At 37.5% G+C, this 15,215-nt stretch overlaps 1 protein-coding gene across 1 annotated transcript in view; it reads right to left on the bottom strand.

Moving 5' to 3' along the window:
• Positions 1-15,215, bottom strand: part of KCNT2 (potassium sodium-activated channel subfamily T member 2) — a 1,342,824-nt gene that overhangs the window by 735,836 nt on the left and 591,773 nt on the right. The window lies entirely within an intron of this gene.

Consider the following 15,215-nt stretch of genomic DNA (forward strand, 5'->3'; position numbering starts at 1 on the left):
GAAGTCCCCTTCTCCTCCTGCCCCCAATCCCTCCCAGCATCAGAGTCTTTTCCAGTGAGTCAACTCTTCACATGAGGTAGCCAAAGTGCTGGAGTTTCAGCTTCAGCATCATTCATTCCAAAGAAGTCCCAGGGTTGATCTCTTTCAGAATGGACTGGTTGGATCTCCTTGCAGTCCAAGGGACTCTCAAGAGTCCTCTCCAACACCACAGTTCAAAAGCATCAATTCTTCTGTGCTCAGTCTTCTTCACAGTCCAACTCTCCCATCCATACATAACCACAGGAAAAACCATAGCCTTGACTAGACGGACCTTAGTCGGCAAAGTAATGTCTCTGCTTTTAAATATGCTATCTAGGTTGGTGATAACTTTTCTTCCAAGGCTGCTGCTGCTGCTAGGTCGCTTCAGTCGTGTTCGACTCTGTGCGACCCCAGAGACGGCAGCCCAGCAGGCTCCGCCATCCGTAGAATTCTCCAGGCAAGAACACTGGAGTGGGTTGCCATTTCCTTCTCCAATGCACGAAAGTGAAAAGTGAAAGTGAAGTCGCTCAGTCTTGTCCGACTCTTCGCAACGCCATGGACTGCAGCCTACCAGGCTCCTCTCTCCATGGGATTTTCCAGGCAAGAGTACTGGAGTGGGGTACCAGTGCAAGTAAGCGTCTTTTAATTTCATGGCTTATATATATATTTAAATTTGTATATCATATTGTATTTTGCAAAAATATTAACATATGTTATCTTAGCCTTCAATACAGGCATCAGATTAGGTAGATCTGAATTAATTATAAAGATTAGCAAACACAATTTTAACACTAGGCATCACATTACATTTAGATTACATGAAACTGACCTGTGCCTAACAAGTCAGAATCTTCTTTAGAGCTCATAATATCTCAGAAATGCAAGATAAGAAAAATCAACAATCATATTCCAATAAAATACACATGTAATAGACACAGGACCTTCTTATGTTACTATTATAATCATCACATAATCTAATCATCATAATGGATTTATTATCCCCATTAGTAATAGAACATAAGGACTAAGTCCAATCCCAAAATCTGATGACAAAATCCAAAACTCCATAGAAAGGGACACTTGGTTTATGCTGAAATTACTTTTGTGCTGTGGAGGACAAGGTGGAGGGTAAATGTGAGAATAAGAAGAGTGAAGCACAAGCAGATTCTTAAAGTGTCACCAAGACTTTCATGTGAAAGTGGTGAGAAAGGCATTACAAACCAAAAAGCAACTCATACACAGGTCTTAGATAAACATGATATGTTTGAAATATATTTGTTTGCTATGTCATACAAGTAACTTCTATTTATAATATGTACAAAAACATGGTGAAAGTTGAGGATGAAAATTTAGAGGAAGTTAGGTTATATGAATGGAAGATGTGTATTTACAAACAATTCACAGAACTTTGTGACTAACATAGGAAAGATGAGAATCTTATAATTATTGTTATATATTTTATTGTCAATTTATCTACTTATAAAAGTGATAAAGAAACCTTCTCCCATTTAACCTTAATGTGATTTCTCTTTGACTTATAGTTATTCTGATATTTTAAAATCCAATATAATATGAATATCACTAATAATGACATATTGAGCAGGTTTTCAGCATACATTTACAGAACTCCTGATGGCATCCTAAACAATTAGAATCCATGATAGCTGTAAGTGAAGAAACAACTCAAGGCTTTCTTTTACCTTTCTCCCCAAGAATAAAAATAATCTCTCAAAGATTGGAATCAAAAAAACAGTGATGAAATTTTGAACAAGCAATACAACAGTAGCACGTTCTTCTCTTACAGATATTAGATAGTGCAGAAATCCCACAGGAAATGTTCTGACATCATAACATGTTAGTTGTAAGCAGACAGATCTGGGATAATCACCACTCCTGAATATGACCTGGTTTCATATTGTGACTGTGGCACTGTATTTTCAATAAAATCTCTGCATTCAAATAATTCTCATCCTCAAGTTGAGATCTATTACTTATTGGTATTGATATCAGATTTGGGGAGGGTCAAAGAGGATCTTCCCTTGTGGGCCTTGGTTCTTGATACAGGCACAAAGAAGAATCTGAGATCTTATGGGGAAAAAAATATTATATATATATATATATATATATACACTAAGATAAGACATACATATATATTTGTATATATATATATATATATTGTGTATATATAGAGAAAGAACAGAAATAATACCTCAAGGGAGATATGGGCTAGTCCAAGAGAGGCACTGGTGGTGGAATGATGATGTATGGGGATTTTCAAGACAGAGCTATTTCATATTCATCTATGTGAGTGTGGACTGGCATTTTTGATTGACAGTTGTATGTTACATAACAGCAGGCTGTATTGTATATGTCTTTCCCTTAATTCAGTCTGTTATAATAAGATGCATGTATGTATAGAATATTTGTGAACAGTTAATAGGCTCCCAGCTGTCCTGAGGTCACTTGAGGACACAGTTGTGCATCAAGGGCAAGTTTCTAGGAGCTGGAGAAGCCCCTGTGGTTAGTTTGTACCCACTGCATGCCTAGGGCACATACATGGAGTGGGAACAGTCTCTGTAGTTGTTTTGTAGCATGTCTGTGAGCTCTCATGGGCCACATTGGAATTTATCTGGGGTGTGGTTTAGAGATCAGCTTGAATCTTTTCCAGCTAGGCCACCCCTCATTGCTCACGCCTAACTTCCTACCTAACAATATCAGACTGGGAAACAGTCAGTGAAGGTAGAATTAACTTTGTAGCCAAGCTTACTAGTGAGGTATACAGCCACTATTTAATGGTAAAATGTTAGCAAGAAGATAAATCCCTAGTGGCTGGAACAATAAAGAATCTCCCTGCGATGTAGAAGACCCAAGTTCCATCCCTGGATAAGGAAAATCCTCTGGAGAAACAAAAGTCTATCCACTCCAGTATTCCTGCCTGGAGAATTCCATGGACAGAGGTGCCTGGTGGTCTACAGTCCCTGGGGTCACAAAGTTAGACAAGACTAAGTGACTAACACTAGCTAATACTAAAATAATTCTTCCACTTAATAACATAAGAAAAAATTGCATAAAGTAAAAACATTTTGTATTACAATTGCTGGTATCATCATCATTTACCACCAGATATCAAGGCTCTTGTAAAGCATTGGTAAATAAGATAGTGAAGCGTTAGTGTTAAAATAGAAAAACAAAAACAAAAAAAGGCCAGTAAAACAGAATAAGAGAAGCCAAACAAACATATATTAATACTTTACACAGTTACCTCCTACCTCATGCTAAGGGCTTCCCAGATTGGTTAGTGGTAAAGATCCACCTGCCAAGTAGGAGACACAGGAGATGTGGTTTCAATCCCTGGGTCAGGAAGATTCCTTGAAGGAGGAAGTGGCAACCCAATCCAGTATTCTTTCCTGAAAACTTCCAGGGACAGAGGAGCTTGGCAGGCTATAGTCCACAGGGTCAGAAAGAGTCAGACTTAGCAACTAAACAACAACAACCTCACACTAAACACATAAATATTTTCTAAAAGATTATAGATTTAAGTGCAAATAAAAATAGAATTGTCTCTTAGAAGATAAAGCATAGGGAAATACCTTCAAAATCTTGGAGTAGTAATTATGTCTTAATCAGGAATTGAAAAGTAATAACCACAAAGGAAAATATAAGAAATTGGACTATATTAACCATAAGAACTTCTGCTTATCAAAGGCATTTTATAAGTGTAAATACATAGGCCAAAAAATGAATAAAGTTATTTGAAATATTTATTTTTCCAAGAAAAGCTTCATATTCCCAAATATAAAGAATTCCAAAATATTAATAAAGAAAATAACTCAACAAAAGTTGACAAAAGAAAGCGGTGATCCAAAAACTTACAATCATAGTAACATTAATCATCAGGGAAAATATGTATTAAAGCAAAATTAGGAACTAGAGCATACTCAAAACAATGCCTAAAATGAAAAAGACAAAAAGTACCAAAAGATGAGGAATGTATTGAGCAACTGGGATTCATATACATTACTGTTTGGAGTATAAATCTGTACCATACATTTCGAAAACAAAGCAGCAAAGTATCTTATTCTTCATGAAATAAAGGTCAGATTCTTCTACTCAATCAACTGAAAGCATGTATATGGGTGAGCAGTTACAGTCTGCTTCTCAAAATCCTTAACAGGTGTGGACGAGTTTCTATTTAATAGTAGCCATTTGGCTAGCTGAAGAATTTTCAAAGAAATTCATATAAAAATCCAGTTTTCTGTTTTGAAAGGGTTGTTAATTATAAAAATGCATTATGTTATTGTAGATAAACATTAGTAACAAATGTATACATTTATAAAATTCTTTGAAAAGACTACAGACATAATTTTCAAATCAAACCAAAGAAAATTACATTTTGAAAATTAATTTGTGGAACAAGATCATGTAAGCATCAATAAACTCATGTAATAAATACTGAAAATGTGATAAGATATGAGGAATATTGTTTGCACAAATCTTTAGTTATATTCAACATTTGATAAATGATAGTCATTAAAAAATAAATGTATTTTGATTTTTAACTTTAGGAAGGATTTTCTTTTATATCTTCAATATCTAGCATTTTAGTATTGTTATTATTTTGTAGGTTTCATGATACAAATGAAAACTACAGTTTGTGATCTTTGTTACATATTTATTATGAGTCAGGAGAAAACACCGGAAAACTCTGTGAGCCGAGGGCTCCCTGTTTTACCTCAACATATTCCTTCAGGGCAAAAGGTAAGGCTGAGTCATGAGGACAAGAGGGTCAATATTGAAGACATTTAATATTGTGGGTGTCATAGGGCAGAGTGAGTATAGCTAACCATTAGACAGAAAAAAAATTAAGCATTTCTGCAGTTGGTGAGAGTAAAGCCAGGCCAAGCAGGCTTCTCACACCTGAAACCCACAGAGAAGTGGAAAAGTGCCGGAAAGATGCCAGTTCAGTTCAGTTCAGTCACTCAGTCATGTGTGATTCTTTGAGACCCCATGAATCACAGCACGCCAGGCTTCCCTGTCCATCACCAACTCCTGGACTTCACTAAGACTCATGTCCATCGAGTCAGCGATGCCATCCAGCCATCTCATCCTTGGTCATCCCCTTCTCCTCCTGCCCCCAATCCCTCCCAGCATCAGAGTCTTTTTCAATGAGTCAACTCTTCGCATGAGGTGGCCAAAGTACTGGAGTTTCCACTTTAGCATCATTCCTTCCAAAGAAATCCCAGGGCTGATCTCCTTCAGAATGGAATGGTTGGATCTCCTTTCAGTCCAGGGGACTCTCAAGAGTCTTCTCCAACACCACAGTTCAAAAGCGTCAATTCTTTGGGGCTCAGCTTTCTTCACAGTCCAACTCTCACATTCATACATGTCTACTGGAAAAACCATAGCCTTGACTAGACGGACCTTAGTCGGCCAAGTAATATCTCTGCTTTTGAATATGCTATCTAGGTTGGTCATAACTTTTCTTCCAAGGAGTAAGCGTCTTTTAATTTCATGGCTGCAGTCACCATCTGCAGTGAGTTGGGAGCCCAAAAAAATAAAGGCTGACATTGTTTCTACTGTTTCCCCATCTATTTCCCATGTAGTGATTAGACCGGATGCCATGATCTTCGTTTTCTGAATGTTGAGCTTTAAGCCAACTTTTTCCCTCTCCTCTTTCACTTTCATCAAGAGGCTTTTTAGTTCCTCTTCACTTTCTGCCATAAGGATGGTGTCATCTGCATATCTGAGGTCATTAATATTTCTCCCGTCAATCTTGATTCCAGCTTGTGTTTCTTCCAGTCCAGCGTTTCTCATGATGTACTCTGCATAGAAGTTAAAGAAGCAGGGTGACAATATACAGCCTTGACGTACTTCTTTTTTCTATTTGGAACCAGTCTGCAGTTCCATGTCCAGTTCTAACTGTTGCTTCCTGACCTGCATACAGATTTCTCAAGAGGCAGGTCAGGTGGTCTGGTATTCCCATCTCTCTAAGAATTTTCCAGTTTATTGTGATCCACAAAGTCAAAGGCTTTGGCATAGTCAGTAAAGCAGAAATAGATGTTTTTCTGGAACTCTCTTGCTTTTTCAGTGATCCAGTGGATGTTGGCAATTTGATCTCTGGTTCCTCTGCCTTTTCTAAAACCAGCTTGAACATCAGGGAGTTCACGGTTCACGTATTGCTGAAGCCTGGCTTGGAGAATTTTCAGCATTACTTTACTAGCATGTGAGATGAGTGCAATTGTGCGGTAGTTTGAGCATTCTTTGCCATTGCCTTTCTTTGGGATTGGAATGAAAACTGACCTTTTCCAGTCCTGTGGCCACTGCTGAGTTTACCAAATGTGCTGGCATATTGAGTGCAGCACTTTCACAGCATCATCTTTTAGGATTTGAAATACCTCAACTGAAATTCCATCACTTCCACTACTTTTGTTCATAGTGATGCTTTCTAAGGCCCACTTGACTTCACATTCCAGGATGCCTGGCTCTAGATGAGTGATCATACCATCGTGATTATCTGGCAAATTAGAAGTGGTCAAACAAGATATGGCAAGAGTGAATGTCAACATTCTAGGAACCAGTAACTTAAATGGACTGGAATGGGTGAATTTAACTCAGATGACCATTACATCTACTACTGCAGGTAGGAATCCCTCAGAAGAAATGGAGTAGCCATCATGGTCAACAAAAGAGTCCAAAATGCAGTACTTAGATGCAATATCATAAACGACAGCATGATATCTGTTCATCTCCAAGGCAAACCATTCAATATCACGGTAATCCAAGTCCATGCCCCAACCAGTAATGCTGAAGAAGCTGAAGTTGAACAGTTCTATGAAGACCTACAAGACCTTTTAGAACTAACACCCAAAAAAGATCTCCTTTTCATTATAGGGGACTGGAATGCAAAAGTAGAAAGTCAAGAAACACCTGGAGTAACAGGCAAATTTGGCCTTGGGATGGGGAATGAAGCAGGGCAAAGACTAATATAGTTTTGCCAAGAAAATGCACTGGTCATAGCAAACACCCTCTTCCAACAACACAAGAGAAGACTCTACACATGGACATCACCAGATGGTCAACACCGAAATCAGATTGATTATATTGTTTGCAGCCAAAGATGGAGAAGCTCTATACAGTCAGCAAAAACAAGACCAGGAGCTGACTGCAGCTCAGATCATGAACTCCTTATTACCAAATTCAGACTTAAATTGAAGAAAGTAGGGAAAACTGCTAAAGATGCCAAAGAAGTGGCAAACATCATGTTTGATGTCAAACGTCAATGATAGACATATTCATCAATCAACAGAGATATGAAATAAGACTTGGAAACTTTTCAAAGTACAACTTGAACAAAAAACACAGTAGAACCCAGACCAAAGAAGCAAAAAAAACCCTTCAAAAATATTCTTATATTATTATATCTCATTTCCAGATATTGCTTCTTTGTACTCACATAAATATACATCCTGTCCAAAACACAACCCGTTGTGACCTTATAGTCATGAGATATTAGTTTTGTTCAGGAGCCAAATCATCATAAATTCCAGTTTAACTGTAGTTTTAGTTAATTATTAAGAGAATAATTTGAAGACCTTACTAACTATAATCCAAAAATTATTCACAATTTTTCAGCTACAAAATTTTGTGTGTATTATGTATTTCTTCCTTGTATATATAATGTCCATATCAACATGGGTAACAATGTAGCAATATAACTACTTGCAAAAAAGTTTTCACATCACTTTATTACATCTGATAAAATAAAATTTTATTGACATCAACTATGCAAATTAAGCCTTTGACTCTGTGGATCACAATAAACTGTGGAAGATTCTGACAGATTGGAATACCAGACCGCCTGACCTGTCTCTTGAGAAACCTATATGCAGGTCAGGAAGCAACAGTTAGAACTGGACATGGAACAATAGACTGGTTCCAAATAGGAAAAGGAGTACATCAAGGCTGTATATTGTCACCCTGCTTATTTAACTTCTATGCAGAGTACATCATGAAAAACTTTGGACTGGAAGAAGCACAAGCTGGAATCAAGATTAACGGGAGAAATATCAATGACCTCAGATATGCAGATGACACCACCTTTATGGCAGAAAGTGAAGAGGAACTAAAAAGCCTCTTGGTGAATGTGAAAGTGGAGAGGGAAAAAGTTGGCTTCAAGCTCAACATTCAAAAAGTAAGATCATGGCCTCCGGTCCCATCACTTCATAGGAAATAGATGGGGAAACAGTAGAAACAGTGTCAGACTTTATATTTTGGGGCTCCAAAATCACTGCAGATGGTGACTGCAGCCATGAAATTAAAAGACGCTTACTCCTTGGAAGAAAAGTTATGACCAAACTGGATAGCATGTTGAAAAGCAGAGACATTACTTTGCCAACATAGGTCCGTCTAGTCAAGGCTATGGTTTTTCCTGTGGTCATGTATGGATGTGAGAGTTGGACTGTGAAGAAAGCTGAGCCCCAAAGAATTGACGCTTTTGAACTGTGGTGTTGGAGAAGACTCTTGAGAGTCCCTTGGACTGCAAGGAGATCCAACTAATCCATTCTATGGAGATCAGCCCTGGGATTTCTTTGGTAGGAATGATGCTAAAGCTGAAACTCCAGTACTTTGGCCACCTCATGTGAAGAGTTGACTCATTGGAAAAGACCTTGATGCTGAGAGAGATTGGGGGCAGGAGGAGAAGGGGACGACAGAGGATGAGATGGCTGGATGGCATCACTAACTCGATGGACGTGAGTCTGAGTGACCTCCGGGGGTTGGTGATGGACAGGGAGGCCTGGCGTGCTGCAATTCATGGGGTCACAAAGAGTCAGACACAAATGAGAGACTGAACTTAACTGTCTGATGCAAGTTAAGTATTAGCATTTATTGTTCTAAGAAGAAAAAACAGAATCAAAAACTGGACACATATTTATATGTTTATTATGTGCTGTGTATAATTTGCTTCATTTGTTTCCAATTCTTCACAACACTATGGACTGGGCCTTCCAAGTTCCTCTGTCCATGGGATTCTTCAGGCAAGAATCCTGGAGGGGGTTGTCATTTCCTCATTTAGAAGATATTCCCAAGCCAGGGACTGAACCTGCATCTCTCATGTCTCCTGTATTGGCAGGCTGTTTCCATACCACTAATGCCACTTGGTTACTTGGGATTAAATCTCAGATATTTTATTGAGGAAAATACTCTTTCCACTAATCTCGCCAGCATTCTATTTTTCTTCTTTGGAAAAATTAATATTTCTTTCAGAACAACCCTGACTTCATTTTTTAATATATATTTATTTAATTTAATTGGAGGCTAATTACTGTACAATATTGTATTGGTTTTGCAATACACTGACATGAATCTGGCATGGCTGTACATGTGTTCCCCATCCTGAACTGCCCCCCCTCCACCTCCCTCCGTATACCATCCCTCTGGGTCATCCCAATGCACCAGCCATGAACATCCTGTATCCTGCATCGAACCTGGACTGGCGATTTGTTTCAAATATGATAATATACATGTTTCAATGCCATTCTCCCAAATCATCCCACCCTCTCCCTCTCCACAGAGTTCAAAAGAGTGTTCTATACATCTGTCTCTTTTGCTATCTCGAATACAGGGTTATCGTTATCATCTTTCTAAATTCCATATATGTGTGTTATTATACCGTATTGGTGTTTTTCTTTCTGGCTTACTACACTCTGTATAATAGGCTCCAGTTTCATCCACTTCATTAGAACTGATTCAAATATATTCTTTTCATTGGCTGAGTAATACTCCATTGTGTATATGTACCACAGCTTTCTTATCCATTCCTCTGCTGATGGACATCTAGGTTGCTTCCATGTCCTGGCTATTATAAACAGTGCTGAGATGAACATTGGGGTATATGTGTGTCTTTCAATGCTGGTTTCCTTGGTGTGTATGCCCAGCAGTGGGATTGCTGGGTCGTATGGAAGTTCTATTTCCAGTTTTTTAAAGAATCTCCACACTGTTCTCCATAGTAGCTGTGCTAGTTTACATTCCCACCAACAGTGTAAGAGGGTTCCCTTTTCTCCACACCCTCTCCAGCGTTTATTGCGTGTAGACTTTTGGATAGTAGCCATTCTGACTGGCGTGAAATGGTACCTCATTGTGGTTTTGATTTGCATTTCTCTGATAATGAGTGATGTTGAGCATCTTTTCATGTGTTCATTAGCCATCTGTATGTCTTCTTTGGTGAAATGTCTGTTTAGTTCTTTGGCCCATTTTTTTATTGGGTCTTTTATTTTTCTAGAATTGAGCTGCAGGAGTTGCTTGTATATTTTTGAGATTAATTCTTTGTCAGTTTCTTTATTTGCTATTATTTTCTCCCATTCTGAAGGCTGTCTTTTCACCTTGCTTATAGTTTCCTTTGTTGTGCAGAAGCTTTTCAATTTAATTAGGTCCAATTTGTTTATTTTTGCTTTTATTTCCAATATTCTGGGAGGTGGGTCATAGAGAATCCTGCTGTGATTTATGTCAGAGAGTGTTTTGCCTATGTTCTCCTCAAGGAGTTTTATAGTTTCTGGTCTTACGTTTAGCTCTTTAATCCATTTTGAGTTTATTTTAGTGTATGATGTTAGAAAGTGTTCTAGTTGCATTCTTTTACAAGTGATTGACCAGTTTTCCCAACACCACTTGTTAAAGAGATTGTCTTTTCTCCATTGTATATTCTTGCGTCCTTTGTCAAAGATAAGGTGTCCATAGGTGCGTGGATTTATCTCTGGGCTTTCTATTCTGTTCCATTGATCTATATTTCTGTCTTTGTGGCAGTACCATACTGTCTTGATGACTGCGGCTTTGTAGTAGAGCCTAAAGTCAGGCAGGTTGATTCCTCCATTTCCATTCTTCTTTCTCAAGATTGCTTTGCCTATCGAGGCTTTTTGTATTTCCATGCAAGTTGTGAAATTATTTGTTCTAGCTCTGTGAAACATACCATTGGTAGGTTGATAGGGATTGCATTGAATGTATAGATTGCTTTGGGTAATATTCTCATTTTCAATATATTGATTATTCTGATCCACGAACACAGTATATTTGTCCATCTATTAGTGTCCTCTTTGATTTCTTTCACCAGTGTTTTTCAGTTTCCTATATATAAGTTTTTTGCTTATTTAGGTAGATATATTACTAAGTATTTTATTCTTTTCGTTGTAATGGTGAATGGAATTGTTTCCTTAATTTCTATTTATATTTTCTCATTATTAGTGTATAGGAATGCAAGGGATTTCTGTGTGTTGGTTTTATATCCTGAAAGCTTACTATATTCATTGATTAGCTTTAGTACTTTTCTGGTGGAGTCTTTAGGGTTTTCTATGTAGAGGATTGTGTCATCTGCAAATAGTGAGAGTTTTACTTCTTCTTTTCCAATTTGGATTCCTTTAATTTCTTTTTCTGCTCTGATTGCTGTGGCCAAAACTTCCAAAACTGTGTTGAATAGTAGTGGTGAGAATGGGCACCCTTGTCTTGTTTCTAACTTTAGGGGAAATGCTTTCAATTTTTCACCATTGAGGATAATGTTTGCTGTGGGTTTGCCATATATAGCTGTTATTATGTTGAGGTATGTTCCTTCTATTCCTGCTTGCTGGAGGGATTTTTAATCATAAATGAATGTTGAATTTTATCAAAGGCTTTCTCTGCATCTATTGAGATAATAATATGGTTTTTATTTTCAATTTGTTATTGTGGTGTATTACACTGATTGATTTGCAGATATTGAGGAATCGTTGCATCCCTGGGATAAAGCCCACTTGGTCATGATGTATGATCTTTTTAATGTGTTGTTGGATTCTGATTGCTAGAATGTTGTTAAGGATTTTTGCATCTACATTCATCAGTGATATTGGCCTGTCATTTTCTTTTTTTGTGACATCTTTGTCAGGTTTTGGTATTAGGGTGATGGTGACCTCATAGAATGAGTTTGGAAGTTTTCTTTTCTCTGTAATTTTCTGGAAGATTTTGAGTAGGGTAGTTGTTAGCTCTTCTCTAAATTTTTGGTAGAATTCAGCTGTGAAGCCATCTGGACCTGGGCTTTTGTTTGCTGGAAGATTTCTGATTACAGTTTCAATGTCAGTGCTTGTGATGGGTCTGTTAAGATTTTCTATTTCTTCCTGGTTCAGTTTTGGAAAATTGTACTTTTCTAAGAATTTGTCCATTTCTTCCAAGTTGTCCACTTTATTGGCATATAGCTGCTGATAGTAGTCTCTTATAATCCTTTGTATTTCTATGTTGTCTGTTGTGATCTCTCCATTTTCATTTCTAATTTTATTGACTTGATTTTTCTCCCTTTGTTTCTTGATGAGTCTGGCTATGATTTGTCAATTTTATTCATCCTCTCAAAGAATCAGCTATTGGCTTTGTTGATTTTTGTCTCTTTGTTTTGTTTTTTTTTTTTTTTACGTTTATTTCTGCCCTAATTTTAAAGATTTCTTTCCTTCTACTAACCCTGGGGTTCTTCATTTCTTCCTTTTCTAGTTGCTTTAGGTGTAGAATTATGTTATTTATTTGACTTTTTCCTTGTTTCTTGAGGTATGCCTATATTGCTATGAACCTTCCCCTTAGCACTGCTTTTACAGTGTCTCACAGGTTTTCGGTTGTTATGTTTTCATTTTCATTTCGTTTCTATGCATATTTTGATTTCTTTTTTGATTTCTTCTGTGATTTGTTGTTTATTCAGCAGCGTGTTGTTCAGCCTCCATATGTTGGAATTTTTAGTAGTTTTTCTCCTGTAATTGAGGTCAAATCTTACTGCATTGTGGTCAGAAAAGATGCTTAGAATAATTTCAATTTTTAAAGATTTACCAAGGCTAGATTTATGGCCCAGGATATGATCTGTCCTGAAGAAGGTTCCATGTGCGCTTGAGAAAAAGGTGAAATTCATTTTTCTGGGGTGAAATGTCATATAGATATCAATTAGGTCTAACTGGTCTATTGTATCATTTAAAGTTTGTGTTTCCTTGTTAATTTTCTGTTTAGTTGATCAATCAATAGGTGTGAGTGGGGTATTAAAATTTTCCATTATTATTTTGTTATCTTTAATTTCCACTTTCATACTTGTTAGCATTTGTCTTACATATTGTGGTGCTGCTTTGTTGGGTGTGTATATATTTATAATTGTTATATCTTCTTGGATTAATCCTTTGATCATTATGTAGTGTCCATCTTTGTCTCTTTTCACAGCCTTTGTTTTAAAGTCTATTTTATCTGATATGACTACTGCTGCTCCTGCTTTCTTTTGGTCTCTATTTGCATGGAATAACTTTTTCCAGCCTTTCACTTTCAGTCTGTATGTGTCCCTTGTTTTGAGGTGGGTCTCTTGTAGACAACATATATAAGGGTCTTGTTTCTGTATCCATTCAGCCTGTCTTTGTCCTTTGGTTGGGGCATTCAACCCATTTACATTTAAGGTAACTATTGATAAATATGATCCCATTGCCATTTACTTTATTGTTTTGGGTTTGAGTTTATACACGCTTTATGTGTTTCCTGTCTAGAGAAGATCCTTTAGCATTTGTTGGAGAGCTGGTTTGGTGGTGCTGAATTCTTTCAGCTTTTGCTTGTCTGTAAAGCTTTTGATTTCTCCTTCATATTTGAATGAGATCCTTGCTGGGTACAGTAATCTGGGCTGTAGGTTATTTTCTTTCATCACCTTAAATATGCCCTGCCATTCCCTTCTGGCCTGAAGAGTTTCTATAATGATCAGCTGTTATCCTTATGGGAATCCCCTTGTGTGTTATTTGTTGTTTTTCCTTGCTGCTTTTGATATTTTTTCTTTGTGTTTGATCTTTGTTAATTTGATTAATATGTGTCTTGGGGTGTTTTGCCTTGAGTTTATCCTGTTTGGGACTCTGGGTTTCTTGAGCTTGGATGATTATTTCCTTCCCCATTTTAGGGAAGTTTTCAACTATTTTCTCATGGTCTTTCTTTTTGTCTTCTTCTTCTGGGATTCTTATGATTCAAATGTTAGGGTGTTTAACATTATCCCAGAAGTCTTTGAGATTGTCCTCATTTCTTTTAAATCTTTTTTTATTTTTTCCTCTGTTTCATTTATTTCTACCATTCTATCTTCTACCTCATTATCCTATCTTCTGCCTCCGTTATTCTACTGTTGGTTCCCTCCAGAGTGTTTTTTATCTCATTTATTGTATTAGTCATTATATATTGACTCTTTTTTATTTCTTCTAGGTCCTTGTTAAACCTTTTTTGCAACTTCTCAATCCTTGTCTCCAGGCCATTTATCTGTAACTCCATTTTGTTTTCAAGATTTTGGATCATTTTCACTATCATTATTTGAAATTCTTTATCAGGTAAATTCTCTATCTTTTCCTTTTTTTTTTTTTTTGTTTGGTTTAGTGAGCATTTATCCTGTTCCTTTACCTGCTGAGTATTTCTCTTCCTCTTCATCTTGTTTATATTGCTGCATTTGGGATGGCCTTTCCGTATTCTGGCAGTTTGTGAAGTTCTCTTTATTGTGGAGTTTCCTCACTGTTGGTGGGATTGGACTGATGGCTTGTCAAGTTTTCCTGGTTAGGGAAGTTTGTGTCGGTGTTCTGGTGGGTGGAGCTGGATTTCTTCTCTCTGGAGTGCAATGATTGTCCAGTGATGAATTATGAGATGTTAATGGGTTTGGAGTGACTTTGGGGAGCCTGTATATTGAAGCTCAGGGCTATGTTCCTGTGTTGCTGGAGAATTTGTGTGGTATGTCTTGCCCTGGAACTTGTTGGCCCTTGGGTGGTGCTTGGTTTCAGTGTAGGTATGGAGGCATTTGATGAGCTCCTATCGATTAATGTTCCCTGGAGTCAGGGGTTCTCTTGTGTTCTCAGGATTTGGACTTAAGCCTCCTGCCTCTGGTTTTCAGTCTTATTGTTACAGTAGCCTCAAGACTTCTCCATCTATACAGCACTGATGATAAAACCTCTAGGTTAAAGATGAAAAGTTTCTCTGCAGTGAGGGACACCCAGAGAGATTCACAGAGTTACATGGAGAAGAGAACAGGGAAGAGGGGGATAGATGTGACAGGGAAGAAAAGAGAGGGAATCAAAAGAAGACAGAGCAAGCTAGCCAGTGATCACTTCCTTATGTGCTCTCCACAGTCTGGACCTCTCAGAGATGTTCACATAATTATACAGAGAAGAGAAGAGAAGAGAAGAGAAGAGAAGAGAAGAGAAGAGAAG

Source organism: Oryx dammah, unplaced genomic scaffold (assembly GCF_014754425.2).
Source record: "Oryx dammah isolate SB20612 unplaced genomic scaffold, SCBI_Odam_1.1 HiC_scaffold_21, whole genome shotgun sequence".
NCBI classification, from domain to species: Eukaryota; Metazoa; Chordata; class Mammalia; order Artiodactyla; family Bovidae; genus Oryx; species Oryx dammah.